At 43.2% G+C, this 25,579-nt stretch overlaps 1 protein-coding gene across 1 annotated transcript in view; it reads right to left on the minus strand.

Moving 5' to 3' along the window:
• Positions 1–15,959, minus strand: part of LOC137561811 (olfactory receptor 5AR1-like) — a 31,200-nt gene extending 15,241 nt beyond the window's left edge. The window contains exon 1 of the mRNA XM_068273168.1: positions 15,868–15,959. The gene's annotated coding sequence lies outside the window, so the exon portion shown is untranslated. The remainder of the gene's footprint in view (positions 1–15,867) is intronic.
• Positions 15,960–25,579: the final 9,620 nt, after the last annotated feature.

Below are 25,579 nucleotides of genomic sequence, written 5' to 3' on the forward strand. Positions count from 1 at the left end.
AGGTGATTAACAGTGCAAGAGGCTTGTGCCATTAACAGTGCAAGAATGGCATCAATTAAATATTCCCCTTAAAGATTAATAGGTGGATTTTGATTGGCTTTTGTAGGCTCCACCCACTTTTCTGAATATTAATCTCAGTCACCCAGTGACCAACTGTGCAAAGTTTGAGAACCCTGCCATTAATAGTGTAAGAATTGCTGCAGTTTACATTTTCTCAGTGAAATTTGTATTTGTCTCCGCCTACTGATGACCCAGCATTGCCCGATTATGTATTTGGCTGGTGTTGGCTGCGCCCACTTTTCCTAACCCTAACACACAATTACTCAATTATGGGGCAGCACGGTGGCGTAGTGGTTAGCTCTCTCGCCTTGCAGCGCTGGGTCCCTGGTTCGAATCCCAGCCAGGGTACTATCTGCAAAGAGTTTGTATGTTCTCTCCGTGTCTGCGTGGGTTTTCTCCGGGCACTCCGGTTTTCTCCCACATTCCAAAAACATACGGATAAGTTAATTGGCTCCCCCTAAAAAAAAATTGGCCCTAGACTACAGTACTTACACCACATAATATATATAGACATATGGCAATGGTAGGGATTAGATTGTGAGCTCCTTTGATGGACAGTTAGTGACAAGATATATATATACACTGTACAGCGCTGCGTAATATGTCGGCGCTATATAAATACTAAATAATAATAATAATAATAAAATAATTACTCAATGACCAAGTTTGTGAGCTTTGCGGTGTTTGGCAACAATAATTTGCATTGGAATGAAACAAATCTGATTGGCTATTTGTGGCTCCACCCCCTTTCTGAAACGGAACCCCAGTCACCCAATGATCAACTATACCAGGTTTGAGGCTTGTGCCATTAACAGTGCAAAAATGGCAGAAATGTAAATATTCCCCTTGAAAATCATTAGGTGAATTTTGATTGGCTTTTATAGGCTTCAACCACTTTTCTGAATAATAACCCTAGTCACCCAACGACCAACTGTGCAAAGTTTAAGAACCCTACCATTAACAGTGTAAGAAAAACAAAAGTTTGCTTTCTTAAAACAGAAAGAATTTGTGATAATTCAGGTTGGAGTGAGCTTGAAATGTCTCCCAGGGCATCACTGCTGAAAACATGCTAATCAACCATTGTTACCCTTAGAAGCTAAACACCTCCAGAACTGCTGGAATGCAATGTGTCAGCTTGTTAAATTGTACAGAGCCATAACAACCCAACATGCATACATACTATTTTGGATTGGTTGATCCTTATCAGTGCATGGCATAGATTAATTTAGCTCTATGCAGTAGGGCTTGTAACACCGAGAGGTACAGACTACCCAGCAAGCTCATGGTGACCCAGAACTCATTGGGTTGTGTAAGGGACTACAATGATCCTAAAAGCCCCCTTACTAAGATGTTAAGAAAAACAAAAGTTTGCTTCCTTAAAACAGAAAGAATTTGCGATAATTCAGGTTGGAGTGAGCTTGAGATGTCTCCCAGTGCATCACTGCTGACTATATGCAAATTAACCATTCTACCCTTAGAAGCTAAACACACCTCCAGTGTAACAGTGTATGGCTGAAGTTTACATTTTCCAGTGAAATTTGTATTTGTCTCTTTTTGGTTATGGGAATAAAAAGTATCCTATACTTTATTACAGGTAATGTACTATATGTGTGCCAAATTTCATTCAAATCCGTTCAGCCGTTTTTGCGTGATCGAGTAACAAACATCCAAACATCCAAACATCCAAACATCCAAACATCCAAACATCCAAACTTTCCCATTTATTACATTAGTAGGATTTATATAGCACTGACATCTCCTGCAGCACATTACAGAGTACATAGTCATGTCACTGACTGTCCTCAGAGGAGGTCACACTCTAATCCTACCATAGTCATAGTCTAATTTCCTATCATATTATTATTATGTATTTATATAGCACTGACATCTCCTGCAGCACATTACAGAGTACATAGTCATGTCACTGACTGTCCTCATAGGAGCTCACAATCTAATCCTACCACAGTCATAGTCTAATGTCCTACCATATTATTATGTATTTATATAGCACTGATATCTTCTGCAGCACTTTACAGAGTACGTAGTCATGTCACTGACTGTCCTCAGAGGAGCTCACACTCTAATCCTACCATAGTCATAGTCTAATGTCCTATCATATTATTATTATGTATTTAAATAGCAGTGACATCTCCTGCAGCACATTACAGAGTACATAGTCATGTCACTAACTGTCCTCAGAGGAGACCACAATCTAATCCTACCATAATCATAGTCTAATGTCCTCCCATATTATTATGTATTTATATAGCACTGACATCTTCTGCAGCACATTACAGAGTACATAGTCATGTCACTGACTGTCCTCAGAGGAGCTCACAATCTAATCCTACCATGGTCATAGTGTAATGACCTACCATATTATTATTATGTATTTATATAGCACTGACATCTTCTGCAGCACTTTACAGAGTACATAATCATGTCACTGACTGTCCTCAGAGGAGCTCACACTCTAATCCTACCATAGTCATATCTAATGTCCTACTATATTATTATTATGTATTTATATAGCACTGACATCTTCTGCAGCATTTTACAGAGTACATAGTCATGTCACTGACTGTCCTCAGAGGAGCTCACACTCTAATCCTACCATAGTCATAGTCTAATGTCCTATCATATTATTATTATGTATTTATATAGCACTGACATCTTCTGCAGCATTTTACAGAGTACATAGTCATGTCACTGACTGTCCTCAGAGGAGCTCACACTCTAATCCTACCATAGTCATAGTCTAATGTCCTACCATATTATTATTATGTATTTATATAGCACTGACATCTTCTGCAGCACATTACAGAGTACATAGTCATGTCACTGACTGTCCTCAGAGGAGCTCACAATCTAATCCTACCATAGCCATAGTCTAATGTCCTCCCATAGTATTAGTATGTATTTATATAGCACTGACATCTTCTGCAGCACATTACAGGGTACATAGTCATGTCACTGACTGTCCTCAGAAGAGCTCACAATCTAATCCTACCATAGCCATAGTCTAATGTCCTCCCATAGTATTAGTATGTATTTATATAGCACTGACATCTTCTGCAGCACATTACATGGTACAAATTCATGTCACTGACTGTCCTCAGAGTTGCTCACAAACTAATCCTACCATAGCCATAGTCTAATTTCCTCCCATAGTATTAGTATGTATTTATATAGCACTGACATCTTCTGCAGCACATTACAGGGTACATAGTCATGTCACTGACTGTCCTCAGAGGAGCTCACACTCTAATCCTACCAAAGCCATAGCCTAATGTCCTACCATGTTATTATTGTGTATTTATATAGCACTGACATCTTCTGCAGCACATTACAGGGTACATAGTCATGTCACTGACTGTCCTCAGAGGAGCTCACAATCTAATCCTACCATAGTCATAGTCTAATGTCCTCCCATAGTATTAGTATGTATTTATATAGCACTAACATCTTCTGCAGCACATTACAGGGTACATAGTCATGTCACTGGCTGTCCTCAGAGGAGCTCACAATCTAATCCTACCATAGTCATAGTCTAATGTCCTACCATATTATTAATATGTATCTATATAGCACTGACATCTTCTGCAGCACATTACAGAGTACATAGCCCTGTCACTGACTGTCCTCAGAGGAGCTCACAATCTAATCCTACCATAGTCATAGTGTAATGTCATACCATATTATTATTATGTATTTATATAGCACTGGCATCTTCTGCAGCACATTACAGAGTACATAGTCATGTCACTGACTGTCCTCAGAGGAGCTCACACTCTAATCCTACCATAGTCATGGTCTAATGTCCTACCATATTATTATTATGTATTTATATAGCACTGACATCTTCTGCAGCACTTTACAGAGTACATAGTCATGTCACTGACTGTCCTCAGAGGAGCTCACACTCTAATCCTACCATAGCCATAGTCTAATGTCCTCCCATAGTATTATTACTATGTGTTTATGTAGCATTGGACTCTTTCCAGTAATGAGTATTGGAAATGTTTATTTTTCTAAAATGGAGAAGGTTTGCTGATATAGTTTTAACATTTTATATGTGTAATTGTATAAAAAATAACAGTGAATGAATGTTGAGTTGTAGTAGGAGGTTTATATGAAATCCTTGCCTGCAGGTTTCCCAGGCATCCGCTTGGCAAGCTAAACTTGCATTGACATACTTCTTTTTATTTCTGTCTGTATTTTGCACACCTGGGTTGTGCGATTCTATCAGACTAACACACCCCATGCAACATTTCATGTTGGGAACACAGGAATATTTTTATCATTATAGACAAGTAAGAACAAGGCGAGGACCAGGAATAAGGATTGCTTATCTTTCTACACAGAGGCGCTGGGCCAGACTTTGATCCTACTTAGTGTTCTCCAGATACTTTGCCTGATGAAGCGGGATGTTGACCCGTGAAACGCGTTGCACACTTGGAGATTGTTAAATAAATGTTACTGATGTTCTAGTAACGTCTGTTTAGTTCGATCATTTCTTGAGGGAGGTGAGTCCACCTACTTCCCCCTTTTTAGATGGAATTTAATTATTTTATATTGTGTTGGCGCCTCTGTTCGTTGTCTCTATCAGTCATCTTTCTACAATGTACATTTATGTGAAATGGTAAGTACACCCATTGTCATGTTGGTCCACTTTTGGTTGCACTTTTGTCTTCTAGCAGATGGCCTCATGAGCTTCCCCTTGTGCAATATAGGATTCAGAGTGGATTCTGGGACCTGTGAGCTGCCCAGGAACTGATGCTGAAAGGCGGGCTCAGGACATAATTTCCACCGCTGTGCTTTACAGTTGGTGAAATGCTTCTAAACATCTTCTGATTCTCAATCTGTAACCTTTTTATCTCATCAGTCTAGAGCACCTATAAAGCTTATCTGTGTCTGCCAGTATTGCTGGAAATAAGATGAAATGTTGGAATAAGTAAAACAAGAACAAAAAAGGTCTATGGGTGTACTTACTTATTCACATAAATGCAAATGTTATCTGATTAAACATTTTTTTCCAGTAAATTTTAATTTCAATATGATGAGCATATCAAAAGGATATATTTTCATTCTGGTCTCTTTACCGTCTTGTGGTGACCGACAAAAATGTGTTGCAGACACCTTCAGATTCTGTCTTGAATGGCTTATATATATACTGTATATTTATTTTATGTTATTCACCAGGCAAGCATTTCTCATCTGTCTCTGGGGCGATCGTTATCTTAAATCTCCAGGCAACCAATTATTAAAAACACCTTCCAATTAGGGAATAATTTAATTGTCCTCAAAAATAACACCATGTTACAATAATTTATTTTCTCTCGCTAAATCTATAAAACAAATCATGTAAGGTTTAACACCTACTGTCCTACTATTCCGTTATGTCATCTATAATCATTCAAACACTCTTACCTCCAAGATGGACACCATTTTGGATAACCTAGTGAAGAGCGTAGTGTTGGAACTGGTTTGTAGTTCTGTTCCTGACAGCTAGGAGACCCGTTATTCTCCTTTTTCTGCAGGAATATAAGGCCCCTCTAGTCTTGGTTGGACACACCCCTTATTGGCATCTGTAGATAAGCAGGGTGTGATGATGTCATTAGACCACCCCTCCCACATGAGTAGCAGGACTGGCAAGCTTGTGTAGTGTGTAATAAAAGTCTACGGCCCAGGCTGCCATGACTTGTTGAGAAACCAATCAGTCTAGGCACGAGACAGGTAAAAGGGCTCAACTGGACATTTGGGCATCGCTGGCTGCCACCATAGACTGTAATGGGAATTACGGCAATTTACCGGCCAGCAGTAAGGTGCGTACACGCTTGATTTGCTGGAACGTCAGGTCAGTCAGACCCTCCCGCTGGGCGGGCGTTCCAGCGACAGTCCGGCATGTGTACAGTCTGTCTGCAGACTGACAAGGCTGTTTCTGATCGTTCAGAAACAGCCTTATCAGTCCGCCGACAGACTGTACACACGCTGTAATGTCTGCTGAAAACCCGCCCAGCGGGAGGTGATGACGGACCCGTCGTTGCCTTTAGTACGGCGTGTGTACGAGCCTGTAGCTGACGGCTGAATTGCATATTTTCCCTGAGTCCATGGCGGCCTTGAGGGGGAATAGTAATCTACACTGCCAAGAAATTTGCAATTGCAGGATGGGCCGTTTTTTGGCTTCGCCCAAGGCCCAAACTTCCCAATGCTTTGTTTACATGTAAAAGTCTAGGCATGCCCTTAAAGGGAACCTAAACTGAGAAGGATATGGGTATTTCCTTTTAAAATAATACCAGTTGCCTGACTCTCCTGCTGATCCTGTGTCTCTAATACTTTCAGCCACAGCCCCTGAACAAGTATGCAGATCAGGTGCTCTGACTGGAGTCAGACTGGATTAGCTGCATGCTTGTTTCAGTCTGTGATTCAGCCACTACTACAGCCAAAGAGATCAGCAGGACTGCCAGGCAACTGGTATTGTTTAAAAGGAAACATCCATATCCCGCTCAGTTAAGGTTCCCTTTAAGTAAGCTATGTACACACAACAGACTTTCCTCATCCAAGATGATTGTGTGTGATTTCTTTGGGGCAGTTTATGGAATGTGCGAGTTTACAATCTCGAAAACAGTGTGTGTGTGTGTGTGTGTGTGTGTGCGTGCGTGCGTGCGTGCGTGCGTGTGTGTGTGTGTGTGTGTGGTTGGAAGGGGGTTGAGGGATTGCGACACTAGACAAAGAGATGATGGGGCAAGTTGGTGAGCCTCAACTCAATGTCTGGACACTAAAACCAGGGTGGAGGCACCCAATGCATAAGAATTAGGCTAATAAAGCTAATAAAGAGATTTAATCTTATCTCTCTTTAAAAAATTGAACCTATTGAAAAAAAAAGGTATTTTATTTAACCATTTATGCCGCCTGGACGATATTGTCACATCGAGGCAGCTGCTATAGCACTGGGTGCGCACATGCCCCCCGTTAGCCCAGAGATCAATCAATGGGAGCATGGTTTAACTCAAAATTATCACTTTTCAGCACTGCATTCATTCATTCAGCAATAACTTTATCACTACTTATCACACCGAAATGATCTATACATTGTTTTTCTTTTCACCATAAATTAGGCTTTCTTTGGGTGGTACTTTTTGCTAACAATTATTTTATTTTGTGTGCATTTTAAAGTGAATAAAGAGTAAAAAGAATAATTTTTACTCAGTTTTCAGCTAATATAGTTTTAAAATAAAACATGCTATTGTAACTAAAACCCACACGCTCGGCCGCGGGTGAGTTTTTCTAACCTATTTTTTTTTTATTCCCCCTCCCTGCGCCATCCCGCCCATCCCTCCGATCGTCGGCGGCGGTCTGAACGGGATTTCCTGATAGGGCTTCCCTAGTCGCCATGGCAATGATCAGAATGACGACATCGACGTCATGACGTCAGGGGGAGTCCCGATGCCCCCCATAGTGAAGCCTGTCGGTGATTGGCCAGGCTGCGCTGAAGGTCTGGGGGGGCCTCTTTCACGGCGTGTAGGTGGCAGCGGCGATCGAATTAAACACACAGCTAGCAAAGTGCTAGCTGCGTGTTTAAAAAAAAATTGTAAAAAAAGACCCACCAGGGGATGAGGTATCCACCACGGCGGTAATGGACGAGCTGAGCTCGTCCATACCGCTAAGGTGGTTAATAGCCTCTTCCTCTTGCATGAGTAAGGGATGAATTCCGTATTTATAACAAAATATTACCCCTAGATAATTATAAGCTTATGTTATTGAAACATTTTCTGCATTTATAGTAGTAACTGTGGGTGGGGGGGGGCAGAGAGAGATGGTGGAAATTTATTATTATTATTATTATTATTTTTTATTTATATAGCGCCAACATCTTCCGTAGCGCTGTACATAGTACAAACAAATAATGGGGAACAAATATACATAAGAAATACAAGACACTGTACAGTCATGACATTGAATAGAGTAAATACAGATACATACATAGTTGATATGTAGTTGGTACATATGCATATGTTAAAATTACAGCAGTATGAGAAACACTAGGAGGAGGTCCCTGCCCTTGCGAGCTTACAATCTAGAGGGTAGTGGGTAGGAAACAAAGGGGAAGGAAACACAAGGATTAGTGGGTGAGCCAGTGTGCCTTCAGTGCTGCCTATAGCAAATTATAGGCTTGTCTGAACAGGTGTGTTTTCAGAGTACGTTTGAAGGTTTCCAGACTCGTGGCATGACGAACCGGTTGAGGGAGAGAGTTCCAAAGGAGAGGGACCGCCCGTGAGAAGTCTTGGATGCGAGAGTGAGAGGAGGTGACTAGGCTGGAGGACAAAAGGGTCTCCTGTGAGGAACGGAGGGTCCGAGCGGGGAGGTATCTGGAGATTAAAGAGGAAATGTATGGAGGCGATAGCTTGTGTAGAGCTTTGTATGCCAGTGTGAGAAGTTTAAACTGGATCCTTTGGGCAACTGGTAACCAATGGAGGGATTGGCAGAGAGGGGCTGCCTCAGAGGATCTAGAAGAGAGGTGGATGAGACGGGCTGCAGAGTTTAGTAGGGATTGGAGAGGTGCCAATCTGCTTTTTGGTAGACCACAGAGTAGGGTGTTGCAGTAGTCAAGACGGGAGATGATTAGGGCATGCACAAGCATTTTAGTTGCCTCTTGTGTAAGGAAGGGACGGATTCTGGAAATGTTTTTGAGATGGAAGTAGCAGGAGGTAGTTAAAGTGTTAATATGTGATTTAAAGGAGAGCTCAGAGTCCAGAGTTACCCCTAGGCAACGAGCTTTGGGGGTTGATGCTATTGGGGTGTTCTCTACATTGATTGTGACAGTGGGAGGTGGAACAGAGAGCGAAGGTGGAAATATTACAATCTCCGTTTTGCTCATATTGAGTTTAAGGAAGCGGGATGACATAAATGTAGATACAGCGGATAGACATTTGGGGACTTTTGATAGTAGTGTGGAGAGGTCTGGGGCAGAACAATAAATTTGGGTGTCATCAGCGTAGAGGTGGTATTGAAACCCAAAAGAGCTTATTATCTGTCCCAGGCCATGGGTGTAAATGGAAAAGAGGAGGGGTCCGAGGACGGACCCTTGTGGTACTCCCACAGACAGTGGGCGTGGAGAGGAGTTGGTATTGGCATAGGAGACCATGAAAGAACGTCCAGACAGGTAAGAGTTGAGCCAGGAGTGTGCTAAGCCCTTGATTCCCAGTGTTGAGAGGGTTTGGAGAAGCAGGGTATGATCAACAGTGTCGAAGGCAGAGGACAGATCTAGGAGTATTAGTACCGAAAATCTGCCTTTGGCTTTAGCAACTAGGAGGTCATTGGCAACCTTAGTGAGAACGGTTTCCGTAGAGTGTTGAGGGCGGAAGCCAGACTGGAAGGGGTCTAACAAGGAATTAGCAGAGAGAAAGTTAGACAACTCTGAGTAAAAGTGGCGTTCCAGCAGTTTGGAGGCAAAGGGAAGGAGAGAGACTGGGCGGTAATTAGAAAGGGCAGTAGAGTCTAAAGAGGGTTTTTTGATTAGTGGCGTTATGATAGCTTGTTTAAATGAAGAAGGGAAAATGCCAGTTGAGATGGAAAGGTTAAACAGTGTTGTTAAAGCAGGAGTGAGGGGGGAGGAGAGCTGGGGGATAAGATGAGAGGGAATAGGGTCTGAGGCGCATGTAGTAAGATGAGCTTTAGAGATTAGTGAAGAAAGATGCTGTTCAGTTAAGGCAGAGAAGGTTGTTAGCAGGGAGGGGGTTTGAGTGGGTGAGTGGTTATGTGGAGAGGGATAGTTAATAGTAGGGGAGCTGCCGGGCAGAGAGGAAAAAGGAAGAGGTGATTGGACCGGTGAAGAGGGTTGCTTTTGAAAGCTGTTCTGTAGCGTTTCAATTTTGCTCACAAAATAAGCTGCAAAGTCCTCTGCAGACAAGCTTGTGGTTGTAGGGGGAGGCGGGGGGTGGAGAAGAGAGTTGAAGGTGTTAAAAAGTTGTTTAGGGTTATGGGATTGTGAAGAAATAAGTATAGAGAAGTATGACTGCTTTGCAAGTGAGAGAGCGTCCCTGAGCTGGAGCAGCGTGTTTTTATAGTGGACAAAGTCATCTGCGTTGGAGCTTTTCCTCCACTGCCGTTCTGCTGCCCTGGACTGTCTTTTCAGTTGTTTGATGGGTTCAGTCAGCCAGGGCTGTCTGTTGATGCGGCGGGGGCTGAAGTTGGTGAGAGGGGCGGCTGTGTTCATGGCAGCAGAGACTGTGGTGGAGTAGTAGATGGATGCTGACTCGGGGTCGGTGTAGGATGACAGGGAGCCCAGGGGTTTTAGGGAATCAGCTAGGGAGCAGAGGTCAAGGTTGCGATAATTCCTGCATAAGCGTGATGGCTGCACTACAGTAGCTGGAGGAGGCAGGGAGGGGCTGATTGTAAACGTTATGAGATTGTGATCTGAAAGGGGGAATGAAGAGTTATTAAATGTGGAAACTGGACAGAGCCGGGTAAAAACTAGGTCCAAAGTGTGGCCATCTTTGTGGGTGGAGGTTGAGGACCATTGGGAGAGGTCATAGGATGAGGTGAGTGAGAGGAATTTTGTGGTAGTGGAACAGTTAGTGTCTATGGGGATGTTAAAGTCCCCAATGATGATGGAAGGAATGTCAGTGGATAGAAAGTGGAGAAGCCATGTTGAAAAGTGGTCAATGAAGGTGGAGGCTGTTCCAGGAGGACGGTAGATGACAGCAACCTGGAACTGGTGAGGGGAGTAGATGCGGACAGCATGAGCCTCAAAGGAAGAGAAAGCCAGAGAAGGTGTAGGTGCAAGCGGTGTAAAGGAGCAGTGTTCGGAAAGAAGAATTCCCACCCCACCCCCATGTTTGTCACCCGATCTAGGTGTGTGGCTAAACTTGAGGCCACCGTATGAAAGGGCAGCTGGAGACACAGTATCAGATGGGGTTAGCCATGTCTCAGTGAGCCCCAGGAAGGTGAAAGCATTAGTGATGAACAGATCATGGACTTGGGCTAGTTTGTTGACTACAGAGCGTGCATTCCAGAGAGCCCCAGATATGGGAGGGGGAGAGCTGGGAAGGCAAGGAATGGTGATCAGGTTACATCGGTTAATGTGTGCGGAGGAGTGAGGACGGTCAGTGCGGGATGTGGTATTTACCAGAGTGCAGTGCGGTCTGGGAGAGGGTCCTGGATTGGGTGATATGTCCCCAGCAGCAAGTAAGAGTAGTAGGCAGAGATGAGAGAGGTGAGGATGTGATTTGTATGTAACAGAGGGCTGTTTGAGAGATGTTGAGGAAGGTATGTGTGATTTGAGAAATAAGAATAGTTCATGAGTAGAGAGAAGAGAGGATGGTAGGAGAGAGGGAGCAATGTAGATGTTATTGCTGGCAGCGGGAGGGGTGAGTGATGTACGTATTTTAAGTAGTGGGGCTGACAGAATAATGGCTGTAAAAATTATATTAAACATTTTGCAAGTAGGTGTGTGTATAATTAGGGAAAATAAGTGTCAGAGTTAAAGAGTGCAGGGTAGTTTGTGTGATATTATCAGGTGTATGTTGATGGTTGAAATCAGGGTAGTTCAGGGATTGATAAACATGAGCTGATGGTGGAAGTCAGGGAAACCAAAGAGAAAAGATCATACCAGTGCTAGATCAGCAGATGAGCAGCCATGGAGAGTTTTGTGTTTGTTCTCATCTGGTCTCTTCTGGTTTAATTCTGGGCTAATTCGGGGTGTCTTATACACCCTTAAAGATATGCCCTTTAAGATTATGCCCTGCTGACCAAAAGGTCTGATGACCTTTGAGATCTACTAATATAGGCCCTAACTGAGTTTGGAGTTAATAGGCAGAATGATATCAGGTGTGAGTTGGCTGGCCAATTTGTCTCACAGGGGCAGGGCTAGTCAAACATATGCAAAGGCTCTATTGAATAGGTAAGAAGTAGCAGGAAGTGGCCTAAGTTAATTATGCATACCATTTAAGATAGAGAAATTAGCAATGCAGGATTCAAGGAGCAGATCAATCAGTCAGGAAATATTGCATAGAGTCAAATGCATACCATTTAAGATAGAGAAATTAGCAATGCAGGATTCAAGGAGCAGATCAATCAGTCAGGAAATATTGCGTAGAGTCAAATGCATACCATTTAAGATAGAGAAATTAGCAATGCAGGATTCAAGGAGCAGATCAATCAGTCAGGAAATATTGCATAGAGTCAAATGCATACCATTTAAGATAGAGAAATTAGCAATGCAGGATTCAAGGAGCAGATCAATCAGTCAGGAAATATTGCGTAGAGTCAAATGCATACCATTTAAGATAGAGAAATTAGCAATGCAGGATTCAAGGAGCAGATCAATCAGTCAGGAAATATTGCATAGAGTCAAATGCATACCATTTAAGATAGAGAAATTAGCAATGCAGGATTCAAGGAGCAGATCAATCAGTCAGGAAATATTGCATAGAGTCAAATGCATACCATTTAAGATAGAGAAATTAGCAATGCAGGATTCAAGGAGCAGATCAATCAGTCAGGAAATATTGCATAGAGTCAAATGCATACCATTTAAGATAGAGAAATTAGCAATGCAGGATTCAAGGAGCAGATCAATCAGTCAGGAAATATTGCATAGAGTCAAATGCATACCATTTAAGATAGAGAAATTAGCAATGCAGGATTCAAGGAGCAGATCAATCAGTCAGGAAATATTGCATAGAGTCAAATGCATACCATTTAAGATAGAGAAATTAGCAATGCAGGATTCAAGGAGCAGATCAATCAGTCAGGAAATATTGCGTAGAGTCAAATGCATACCATTTAAGATAGAGAAATTAGCAATGCAGGATTCAAGGAGCAGATCAATCAGTCAGGAAATATTGCATAGAGTCAAATGCATACCATTTAAGATAGAGAAATTAGCAATGCAGGATTCAAGGAGCAGATCAATCAGTCAGGAAATATTGCGTAGAGTCAAATGCATACCATTTAAGATAGAGAAATTAGCAATGCAGGATTCAAGGAGCAGATCAATCAGTCAGGAAATATTGCATAGAGTCAAATGCATACCATTTAAGATAGAGAAATTAGCAATGCAGGATTCAAGGAGCAGATCAATCAGTCAGGAAATATTGCATAGAGTCAAATGCATACCATTTAAGATAGAGAAATTAGCAATGCAGGATTCAAGGAGCAGATCAATCAGTCAGGAAATATTGCATAGAGTCAAATGCATACCATTTAAGATAGAGAAATTAGCAATGCAGGATTCAAGGAGCAGATCAATCAGTCAGGAAATATTGCATAGAGTCAAATGCATACCATTTAAGATAGAGAAATTAGCAATGCAGGATTCAAGGAGCAGATCAATCAGTCAGGAAATATTGCATAGAGTCAAATGCATACCATTTAAGATAGAGAAATTAGCAATGCAGGATTCAAGGAGCAGATCAATCAGTCAGGAAATATTGCGTAGAGTCAAATGCATACCATTTAAGATAGAGAAATTAGCAATGCAGGATTCAAGGAGCAGATCAATCAGTCAGGAAATATTGCATAGAGTCAAATGCATACCATTTAAGATAGAGAAATTAGCAATGCAGGATTCAAGGAGCAGATCAATCAGTCAGGAAATATTGCGTAGAGTCAAATGCATACCATTTAAGATAGAGAAATTAGCAATGCAGGATTCAAGGAGCAGATCAATCAGTCAGGAAATATTGCATAGAGTCAAATGCATACCATTTAAGATAGAGAAATTAGCAATGCAGGATTCAAGGAGCAGATCAATCAGTCAGGAAATATTGCATAGAGTCAAATGCATACCATTTAAGATAGAGAAATTAGCAATGCAGGATTCAAGGAGCAGATCAATCAGTCAGGAAATATTGCATAGAGTCAAATGCATACCATTTAAGATAGAGAAATTAGCAATGCAGGATTCAAGGAGCAGATCAATCAGTCAGGAAATATTGCATAGAGTCAAATGCATACCATTTAAGATAGAGAAATTAGCAATGCAGGATTCAAGGAGCAGATCAATCAGTCAGGAAATATTGCATAGAGTCAAATGCATACCATTTAAGATAGAGAAATTAGCAATGCAGGATTCAAGGAGCAGATCAATCAGTCAGGAAATATTGCGTAGAGTCAAATGCATACCATTTAAGATAGAGAAATTAGCAATGCAGGATTCAAGGAGCAGATCAATCAGTCAGGAAATATTGCATAGAGTCAAATGCATACCATTTAAGATAGAGAAATTAGCAATGCAGGATTCAAGGAGCAGATCAATCAGTCAGGAAATATTGCATAGAGTCAAATGCATACCATTTAAGATAGAGAAATTAGCAATGCAGGATTCAAGGAGCAGATCAATCAGTCAGGAAATATTGCATAGAGTCAAATGCATACCATTTAAGATAGAGAAATTAGCAATGCAGGATTCAAGGAGCAGATCAATCAGTCAGGAAATATTGCATAGAGTCAAATGCATACCATTTAAGATAGAGAAATTAGCAATGCAGGATTCAAGGAGCAGATCAATCAGTCAGGAAATATTGCATAGAGTCAAATGCATACCATTTAAGATAGAGAAATTAGCAATGCAGGATTCAAGGAGCAGATCAATCAGTCAGGAAATATTGCATAGAGTCAAATGCATACCATTTAAGATAGAGAAATTAGCAATGCAGGATTCAAGGAGCAGATCAATCAGTCAGGAAATATTGCATAGAGTCAAATGCATACCATTTAAGATAGAGAAATTAGCAATGCAGGATTCAAGGAGCAGATCAATCAGTCAGGAAATATTGCATAGAGTCAAATGCATACCATTTAAGATAGAGAAATTAGCAATGCAGGATTCAAGGAGCAGATCAATCAGTCAGGAAATATTGCATAGAGTCAAATGCATACCATTTAAGATAGAGAAATTAGCAATGCAGGATTCAAGGAGCAGATCAATCAGTCAGGAAATATTGCATAGAGTCAAATGCATACCATTTAAGATAGAGAAATTAGCAATGCAGGATTCAAGGAGCAGATCAATCAGTCAGGAAATATTGCATAGAGTCAAATGCATACCATTTAAGATAGAGAAATTAGCAATGCAGGATTCAAGGAGCAGATCAATCAGTCAGGAAATATTGCATAGAGTCAAATGCATACCATTTAAGATAGAGAAATTAGCAATGCAGGATTCAAGGAGCAGATCAATCAGTCAGGAAATATTGCGTAGAGTCAAATGCATACCATTTAAGATAGAGAAATTAGCAATGCAGGATTCAAGGAGCAGATCAATCAGTCAGGAAATATTGCATAGAGTCAAATGCATACCATTTAAGATAGAGAAATTAGCAATGCAGGATTCAAGGAGCAGATCAATCAGTCAGGAAATATTGCATAGAGTCAAATGCATACCATTTAAGATAGAGAAATTAGCAATGCAGGATTCAAGGAGCAGATCAATCAGTCAGGAAATATTGCATAGAGTCAAATGCATACCATTTAAGATAGAGAAATTAGCAATGCAGGATTCAAGGAGCAGATCAATCAGTCAGGAAATATTGCATAGAGTCAAATGCATACCATTTAAGATAGAGAAATTAGCAATGCAGGATTCAAGGAGCAGATCAATCAGTCAGGAAATATTGCATAGAGTCAAATGCATACCATTTAAGATAGAGAAATTAGCAATGCAGGATTCAAGGAGCAGATCAATCAGTCAGGAAATATTGCATAGAGTCAAATGCATACCATTTAAGATAGAGAAATTAGCAATGCAGGATTCAAGGAGCAGATCAATCAGTCAGGAAATATTGCATAGAGTCAAATGCATACCTGTAAGAAAGAATATCGCGATGTCAGTACAGATGGATAAGTAGATCTTCAAGTACAGTATATATTAAATAATTCTGGGCTAATTCGGGGTGTCTTATACACCCTTAAAGATATGCCCTTTAAGATTATGCCCTGCTGACCAAAAAGGAAATATCACAATGTCCGTGTTACTCATACTAAGTTTGAGGAAATGAGATGACTTGCATGCAGGAACAGCAGATTCTGAAGAGATAATGATGTAGAGAGAGGTCAGGAGCCAAAAGACAGATTCGTAGTGTCCTCAGTGTAGGGCTGAGACTGGAAACCAAAAGAGTGTATTCATTGTCCCAGACCATGAGTGTTTTCGTACAAAAGTACGGGTTTAAGGGTGTAGCCAGAGCCAGTTCTAGCTCCAATGGGACCCCGGGGCAAAAGGAACTTGGTGGCCCTCCTGACACCCTCCCCCAGAACACTTCCACCACTGCGCTAGCCATGGCCAGCCTTTGACCTGAGCGACTGGAGCGGTGGCTCAGGGCGCCAACTCACAAGGGCGCACAGTACAGTGTCACCAACTGCTGCCTGCTCTGTCTTTTCCTGCCACCGCTCCATCTGTAATTAGAGCACGACTAAAAGAAAATGGCCCCCGATGTCCACAAATGTGGACATCGGCGGCCATTTTCTTGTAGCCCTACTCTAACTACAGATGGAGCTGAGGCAGGGAGAAGCAGGGAGAGACGTCGGCGCTGGAAGTCTGGAACGCGGATGTCGGGTGAGTTATTTTCCCCCCTGCTGCCTCTTACACTATCTGGAGGGGGAGCGCAGAAGGGGGGGGCGGGGGTAACTATACTAGCTACCTAAACTGGCGAAACTACTACCTATTCTGAGGGAAACTATACTACCTATAATGGAGGCAACTATACTAAGGCAACTATACTACCTATACTTGGGGGTAATTTCGGGGTAACTGTATTAGCTACCTATACTGGGATAACTATACTAGCAAACTATACTGGGATAACTATACTACCTGTACTGGGGTTAACTATATTAGCTACCTATACTGGGGCAACTATACTAGCTACCTATACTGGGGCAACTATACTAGCTATCTATACTGGGGCAAATATACTACCTATACTGGGGCAACTATACTAGCTACCTCTACTGTGGCAACTACACTATGTTTGGCTACTTATACTGAGGGCACCTACACATTGACTTCCTATACAGGGGGCACCTATAGCTGGTTACCTATACAGAGATCACCTACACCTGACTTCCTATACTGGGGGCACCTATAGCTGGCTACCTATACTGAGGGTACTGTCACGTTTTCGCGAACGCCATTGCAGCAAGCGCATGTAAATGCGCCCAAACTATGATCTGGAGAGCCCCTTTAATTCATTAGCCTGGCTTTTAGAAACTCAGTGCTCTTCCATCTCACCACCCCTGCACTGGAGGATGTGAGTAAGTGTTTGTTTGTACTTCCCGAGACCCCCCATAAAACCCTAAAACCAGAGCATTCACATAGCTCACAAATCTACTTCAAAGATGATACTAGCTAGGCCAGAACAGACCCCTCATAAAGCCATTAAAGGGACTCCGAGCTCACAATAAAAAAGAAAGTTGAACTCACCTGGGGCTTTCTCCAGCCCAGTGCTGGTCGGGAGGTCCCACGACGGCGTCCTGGCTCCTCTCCAACACCCCGATCCGGAATGGCTGGCAGGCCGCAGCCCGGGCGACACTCAGCAGAGTGTCGGGCTGCTTCTTCCGCATATGACGCGGATTACGTCACACGCCGGCCGCCTCGCGTCATCACGGCGGCCGGCGTGAAAGTACTGCGCATGCGCGCTTTAATCGCGCATGCGCAGTACTTTCACGCCGGCCGCCGTGATGACGCGAGGCGGTCGGCGTGTGACGTCATCCGCGTCATACGCGGAAGGAGCAGCCCGACACTAGGGAGAGTGTCGCCCGGGCTGCGGCCTGTCAGCCATTCCGGATCGGGGTGTTGGAGAGGAGCCAGGACGCCGTCGTGGGACCTCCCGACCAGCACTGGGCTGGAGAAAGCCCCAGGTGAGTTCAACTTTCTTTTTTATTGTGAGCTCGGAGTCCCTTTAAGCACCACATTCCTGCATCTAGCCTGAGGGGAGTAAGAGAGTTAGAGAGAATGACTTTTAATTCACCTTGATATGAAAGAATGAGTCATTCAGACATTTTACTAAATTAATCAGTTTTCTGTCGAGGCTAGCCATTACAAAATTAGCAGACCATTATTAGTAATGATTTGTGTGTGGTGGAACCAATCAGAATGTTCCTACCATTATCCGAAAACAAGCAACAGTGTGATTTGCCTTGGGATACCCCAAGATGCACATGTTTGGTATCTGTGTGACACAGAGAACGCTAGAAGCGCGCCCGTGTCACTCGCTGCAGGTTTTGGTCGGCTGTTGCCGAGCTATGATCATTCCAGTTATTGCCTATTCTTTCTGCTTGTCATGACAAAGGGCGGGAGAAGGTGTACAACACCCATCTCCTTTTACAACTCCGCCCTCTGGCAGAGGAAGAGTTAAAACCAACAATGCTGGACACAGGGGAGAGTCTTTTGTCCAGCCATCCGATACCATCAAAGGAATTGGCATTACAAGACTTATCTATTCCACAGAACTTTGCAGAATTGGACTATATATCTCTGTGGGACTTACCGTAAAGGACACAGTAACTTGACAAACTGCTCAGACTGTAATTAGCTGTTATTTTCATATTGAATCCTTATTATTTCTGTATCAATTTGTTTCTATTGCTATATTTTGTTCTGCATTATTTCTTTAAATAAACGATTAAAAAATCGTTCGTCTAAGTGCTGTTCTGAAACAAATCTCCGCCGAAAGAATTCACATCTTCAGAGAGACATGTTACCATAACTGTTTTGATATTAAATATTGTTAGTTTTGCTATCTCTAGAAAGGTTGTCAAATTAACCCTTTTTCCTACAGGATTTAGCTAGAGTTAGAATTAGCGCATTCGCACGCTTTTATTGTGGATTGGTGGCAGGCTGGCAGCGACCTGGCCTCTATATGAGAGCACAGATTGTATCGATTGTATATTCAATCGAAATTGGACTGTGTGTGGACTCACCAACCAATCCAAAAGGTTACTTTGCCTGCAGTTCTGACTGTCTTCAGGATTCCCTCAGGGTCTGAGGCTTTATGGTAAACTGCAGCAAAGGGAACAGGAATTATTATTATTATTTATTGAATTTATAAAGCGCCAACATATTACGCAGCGCTGGACAATAAATATATACAATGATACAAGGATGACAGACATAACAAGGTTATACAACATAGAACAAAGTTATACATGCAAATTGTGCAAAATACATGATCATGCGATATGGGCTAGTTAGGTAGGCCCAGTAATACAAGTACAGGCTGTTATAGGACAGGAGCACATGATCCTGTAGATTACACTAGGGAGTGGAGGACCCTGCCAGAGACTTACAATCTAAAGGGAGGGGTGGAAACACTAGGTGGGGCTGTTAAATATTCCTTAGAGAGTTACTGTGTGGTAGGGGGTGGGTAGGCCATCATAAAGAGGTGGGTTTTGAGGGCTTGCTTGAATGTGTTGAAAAAGGGAGCAAGTCTGATGGGTGGTGGAAGGGCATTCCAGAGGGTGGGGGCAGCTCTTGAGAAATCCTGTAGGCGGGCATGGGCGTGTGAAATGCGTGGGGTGGTGAGGCGAAGGTCGTTGGAGGAACGGAGAGGGCGACCTGGTGTATACCTGTGAACAAGCTCCGAGATGTAGGTAGGGCAGGTTTTGTGCACAGATTTATACGCCAGGCATAGAATCTTGAAACTTATCCTGAAACGGATAGGGAGCCAGTGCAGGGATTCACAAAGGGGAGATGTGGATGCAGAGCGGTGCGAAGAATGGATGAGTCTTGCAGCCGCGTTCATCACTGATTCAAGGGGGGCAGTGCGTTTCAGGGGGAGGCCAGAAAGGAGGGAGTTACAGTAATCAAATGATCAAATCAATGATGAGGGCATGGATGAGCAGTTTGGTCGTGTCCGGGGTTAAGAAGGGGCGGATCTTGGAGATATTATGGAGGTGGAAATTGCATGCTCTGGTGATGTTTTGGATGTGTGTGGGATGAAGGAGAGGTCAAGGTGACACCTAGACAGCGGGCCTGGGAGGTAGGGAGAATGGTTGTGTTGTCGATTGTGAGGTGGAAATCTGGGAGGGGTGCAGCAGCATGGGGTGGAAAGATCAGGAGCTCAGTTTTGTCTAGGTTAAGCTTTAGGAACCTAGCTGACATCCAGGAGGAGATTGCTGAGAGACACGAGGAGACCTTGTTTATGGTGGTGGATGAGAGATCGGGGGTATGGAGGTAAATCTGAGTGTCATCTGCATAAAGGTGGTAATTGAAGCCCAGGGAGGAGATAAGCTTGCCAATTGAGGAAGTGTATATGGAGAAAAGAAGGTGAGTGCGCATACATCACAGGTACCTACGCCTGGCTACCTATGGGGGGGTCCTACACCAAACTTCCTATACTGGGGTCACCTATGCTTGGCTAATTTAAGACACCTACACATGAGATCCTAAACTGAGGGCACCTATACCTGGCTACCTACCTGCCTATACTGAGTCTGAGGGCGTTTTTGGGGGAGACAGACCGCTGCTATAACGCGCGGTGCAAGGTGTGTGTGTGTGTAGGATGTGTAGGATGAAAGGGGGGGGGGGCACCAAAATCAGGTTTCGCTCAGGGCGCTTCGAAACTTAGCCCCCCCCCCTTCCCCAGTATAGATAGCCAGATGTGCTCCCAGTGTTAGGTAGCCTTCCCAGTATAGATAGCAGGATGTTCCCCCAGGGTTAGTATAGATAGCCAGATGTGTTCCCCAGGAATGGATAGCCCCCCTGTAAAGCCAGATGTGCCCTCAAGGTTTATGTAGCCCCCAATATATATAGCAGATGTGCCCCCAAGGATTACATAGCCCCCCAGGAAAGATAGCCAGTAGTGCCCCCCAGGATTGTTTAGGCCCCCCCCCCCAAGCATAAATTGCCATCTGTACCCACCAGTATTAGGTAGTCTGCCCCTAGTAAAGATAACCAGATGTTCCCCCATTTTAAACAGTCTCCCCCACCTGATAAGCTGAGTGATGCGAGCGGAAGCGACAGTACAACTCACCTCAGCGCCCTCAGGTACTTCTGCAAGTCTTCTCCATATCACACAGTTCCATATCTCTGACTCCTCCTAATGAGAGGCGCCACTAGGGGGCAGCAGAGATAAGACACGGAACTGCGTGATGGGGAGAAGAGTTGCAGAAGTGTCTGATGGCGCTGACAGGTGAGTTGTACTGTCGCTCCCGCTCGCATCACTCTGCATATGGGCAGATGAGGGGACTCTCAGGGGGGAGGGCTTCCCCTGCCAGCCACTGTTCCCCAGCTAACGGTCATGGGACCCGGCAGCCTGGCCAGCTGAAAAACATTTTTAAATGGTGAAGATTGGACAGGCTTGGGGGGCCCTCCTGGGCTCTGGGGCCTGGGGGCAATTGCCCCCCTTGCCGTAATGGTAATGCTGGCCCTGGCAACAGCCATTGCAGCTGCTATGGGGCCCTGGAGTACAGAGGGGGCCCCAAGTGGTACTTGATGCATTCACTATTAATGTTCTTGCGTTGTCTCAGTGCCCATGGCCTATAGGCGGTGTAGATTGCATGAGAATGTATATTGCTCAATTCACTTTTAACCATAGGGTAGGGGCAGGTGGCATTGCTCAAGACCGCCGACATCTGAAGGCCCCATAAAAGTCTTGCTATGTCCCCCAAAATATCCAGCTACGCCACTGGGTTTAACAAATGGAACTCTGTGGTACACCGACAGTCTGACAGTAGGCATAGAGAGGAGTTATTAGGTGGGAAAAGAGCTGGAATTGGGACTTTTAGTTTCAAAAAAGTTTTATTAGGAATTGGGACTTTTAAAATACACCTGTAATGTTTCCCCCCAAAAAAGATATGTTCAATCAGAGGTCAGCAGCACTCAGGTCCCAGTGTGTGGGTGCAGGCAAACAGCCGAGGTCCCCACCTCCACAGGATAATTACCCCCAAAAAAGATACTTACCTCCGTAGGAGGAAGCATCTGGATGAACTAGAGGTTTCCCCAATCCCTTGTGATCCCCCCACTGCCGCCGGGATCCTTCTTTTCTTCACGGCCGTGCTCCCCTTTGGGTATGAGCATGGCTGTACTGCACAGTGGGTCTGAGCCTGCACCGTAGCACAGAGCCACTCATGGGGAGAAAACCTCAATTAATGATAAATATTTATGACCATACAGTAAAGTCAATAAAAATATACCCTTAGTAAAAATATGTCCACAGCGCTAAAAGTTAATGACCTTTATTAAATGCAATGAGTACAATAGTATTCTGATTCTAGGCTCAGTATAAAGCACCTTCCCCTAAATGACTCATTCATTCAAGACATACAGCAATCACTCTGCCTCACTGCAGTGAGATCGTCCTAAAAAATGTGTTCAAAACAGGGGATCTCAGTAAAGAATCAAAAATAGTCCTTTTAAAAAGAAGAAGAGGGGCGTACCCCTTGAAACGTCAGCATCTCACGCTTGCACGTACAGTGACGTCACTGCAAACTAATCCACCGCTGTGGAGCGCATCCACTATTGTACCGGATGTACAAAACTTCTGTGAGAAGACCCGGATTGGATACACTAGCGCCTGCACGACCTCTCCGTTTCCACTGAGTCTGGCCAGAGTGGACGGATAGAGGTAAGTGCGGAGTTCCGTTACATACCCAGAACGCTGCTTATTGGGAGAGTCAGAGGCTGTATACTCGGACCGCTGCATACACGGACGGCGAGGTGGTAATGTATGCCACTCAAAGTTGTGTCTATTTAGAGATACTGGACATTAAAATTACTGGCTAGTGTCACATATCTGTTGTGGAAATATCAGGATGTGGAGATTCCTTTGTGGGATTGGACTATAATGAAGATTTCTGGATACAATGGCCTCAATTCACTAAGCTTAACTCCTGTCTTTAATAACTCTTCTGAGCTGTTTTACAGTTATCACAATTATATCACCATGGTGATAACTGTAAAACAGCTCAGAAGAGTTATTAAAGACAGGAGTTAAGCTTCGTGAATTGAGGCCATTGTATCAACTGTTGCACAGATATATGGACACATGAGCTAAGCACTCATAGGCAAAAGATATTTGCTATTTATTCAACATATCTCCCCCTTTTTTAAAAGGACTATTTTTGATTCTTTACTGGGATCCCCTGTTTTGAACACATTTTTTAGGACGATCTCACTGCAGTGAGGCAGAGTGATTGCTGTATGTCTTGAATGAATGGGTCATAAAGGGGAAGGTGCTTTATACTGAGCCTAGAATCACAATACTATTGTACTCATTGCATTTAATAAAGGTCATTAGCTTTTAGCGCTGTGGACATATTTTTTACTAAGAATCATTTTGAGGTGTTTGAGGAGTACCTGATCCACTACAGCTGCTGCCCATCCATCAGGCGCGGACTGCTATATACTATTTAAAAATATACCCTTTATTACAAATGAATAAAATCAAACATACTATAAAAGCACAGGGATCCTTGCAAAATACAGAGTCATGCACTACATTATATTAGGAAAAATACAAATGTGTACAGATAGAAAATGGCCTGAACATATTCACATGGCTCCTCTGCCAGCGACAGACAGAACCTTCAGAGGGTCATGAGATCAGTCAAGAGAATCATTGGGAAACTTCTCATTCCACCCAACTTCCTCTTCAATTCCAGACTGCGCTCTAGGCGCTGAAGATTGCAAACAAACCCTCTCACCCAGACCACTGCTACTTCAGTCGGCTCCCTTCAGGTTGGAGGATTCAGGCCATCTCCACCAGGACTGCTAGACACATGAACTCTTTCTTCCCTTCTGCTGTCAACCTCCTGAACTCCATCCACGCAGTTCCCCCCCCCCCCCCCCACCGGGTCCTGTCATAGACAATCTGTGTGCGGGGCACTGTAACTGCACTGTACCTACACTGAGTAACACTTGAGTGATTTTGTCTCCACAGACTGTTATTGTCATGCATTGTTCTGTATATTGTAATTATGTTGTGCAGAGCTTTGTATGTGCCAAACCCAATTATGGGCATGACCCAGTCATGCCTTGCAAAATAAATCATTCTCATTTTGATTTAAGAGGTGGGTTTTGAGGCAGCAAATTTTTGACACTTCGCTACCCAACTTGTAATAAAATATTAACGTGCAATCACTATTAATTTGACAATTCCAGAAACACTCTTAAAGGACATCCGAGGTGACATGTAACATGTATATGTACAGTGCCAAGCACACAACTAACTAGGCTGTGTTCCTTTTTTTCTTTCTGTGCCTGAAATAGTTAAAAATCAGGTATTCAAGTGACATTTTCTGTCTGGGTCGGGACTGAGTCGGACTATTGCGTAACCCTCAGTAATAAGGAATTACAGCTATAAAACACTTTCCTGGCAGGAAATGGCTACTGAGAGCAAGAAGGAGATAAAAAGGGGCAATTTTAGCTCTGTCATACTTCAATGAATGTGTCATTGAGAGGAGGTCATGAAAAATTAAAACTTTAAAAAAGTAGATTTAAATATAAAATAAAACTGGGGGGGTAACTGAAAGAATGCCCAGACAGTAACAGCCCAAAACGGCGCAGGATATTTGGGTGCTGTTGGGTGCCGCCATAGGCCGTAATATGAACTGTGGCTATAGCGGAGCTCAGGCAGTAATTTGGGTGCCGTGAAAAGACGAAGCTCAAATTACTTTAAAACAGCCCATGTATATATTTATATATTCATTTAACAATAGCAAGTGACAGGTTAGAAATTTGATTAAAAAGAAAAAAAATAATGTTTACAATGTTGCAAATTAAATAATAATAACAACAACACAACAACAACAACAACAACAACAACAATAATAATAACAACAACACACTATTATTATTATTATCCAGCTGCAGTGGTAGTAGTAGTGGTAATGGAAGCATAACACTATTATTAGTGATGATCATGTCTAGGAGAACTCATGGAGGAGCATGTGACTTGTTTGATCAGATGATTTTAAAAGCTCTGATTTGCTGTGATCACATCTTGCTTTATCACATGATCATGACTAGCAAATCAGACAGTTACAAATCTATCAGCTGATCAAACTGATCACATGCTTCTCCATGACTTCCCCTAGACACAACCATCCGTCACTAGTTATTCAGAAAAAAGCACCAAAAGACCGCTCACTCTATCCCAGGACAGTGCCAGGACCAGGACAGCCAATCCAATTCTAAGTAGGAACAGAAGAAATGCCCGCACGATGTCCTAAAACAAGATCCTTTATTGTGGACGTATACAGATATGTTCACACATCACTAGCTGACATGTTTCGGACCGATTGGTCCTTAATCATAGCTACGATTAACCTCCCTAGCGTTCTGGACGAGCTGAGCTCGTCCAGTGACGCCGGAGGGCACCGCTCATTCATCGCTGAGGGGTGGATCGGGACTCCCTATGACGTCACAACGTCGATGATGTCATTCCGTTCATCGCCATGGCGACGGGGGAAGCCCTGAAGGAAATCCCATTCAGAACGGGATTTCCTGATGGGCATGATCACCGGCGGCGATCGGAAGGGTGGGCGGGGTTCGGCAGGGAGGGGGGTATCATGTAGCTAG

This window comes from Hyperolius riggenbachi, chromosome 3 (assembly GCF_040937935.1).
Source record: "Hyperolius riggenbachi isolate aHypRig1 chromosome 3, aHypRig1.pri, whole genome shotgun sequence".
In the NCBI taxonomy this organism is placed as follows: Eukaryota; Metazoa; Chordata; class Amphibia; order Anura; family Hyperoliidae; genus Hyperolius; species Hyperolius riggenbachi.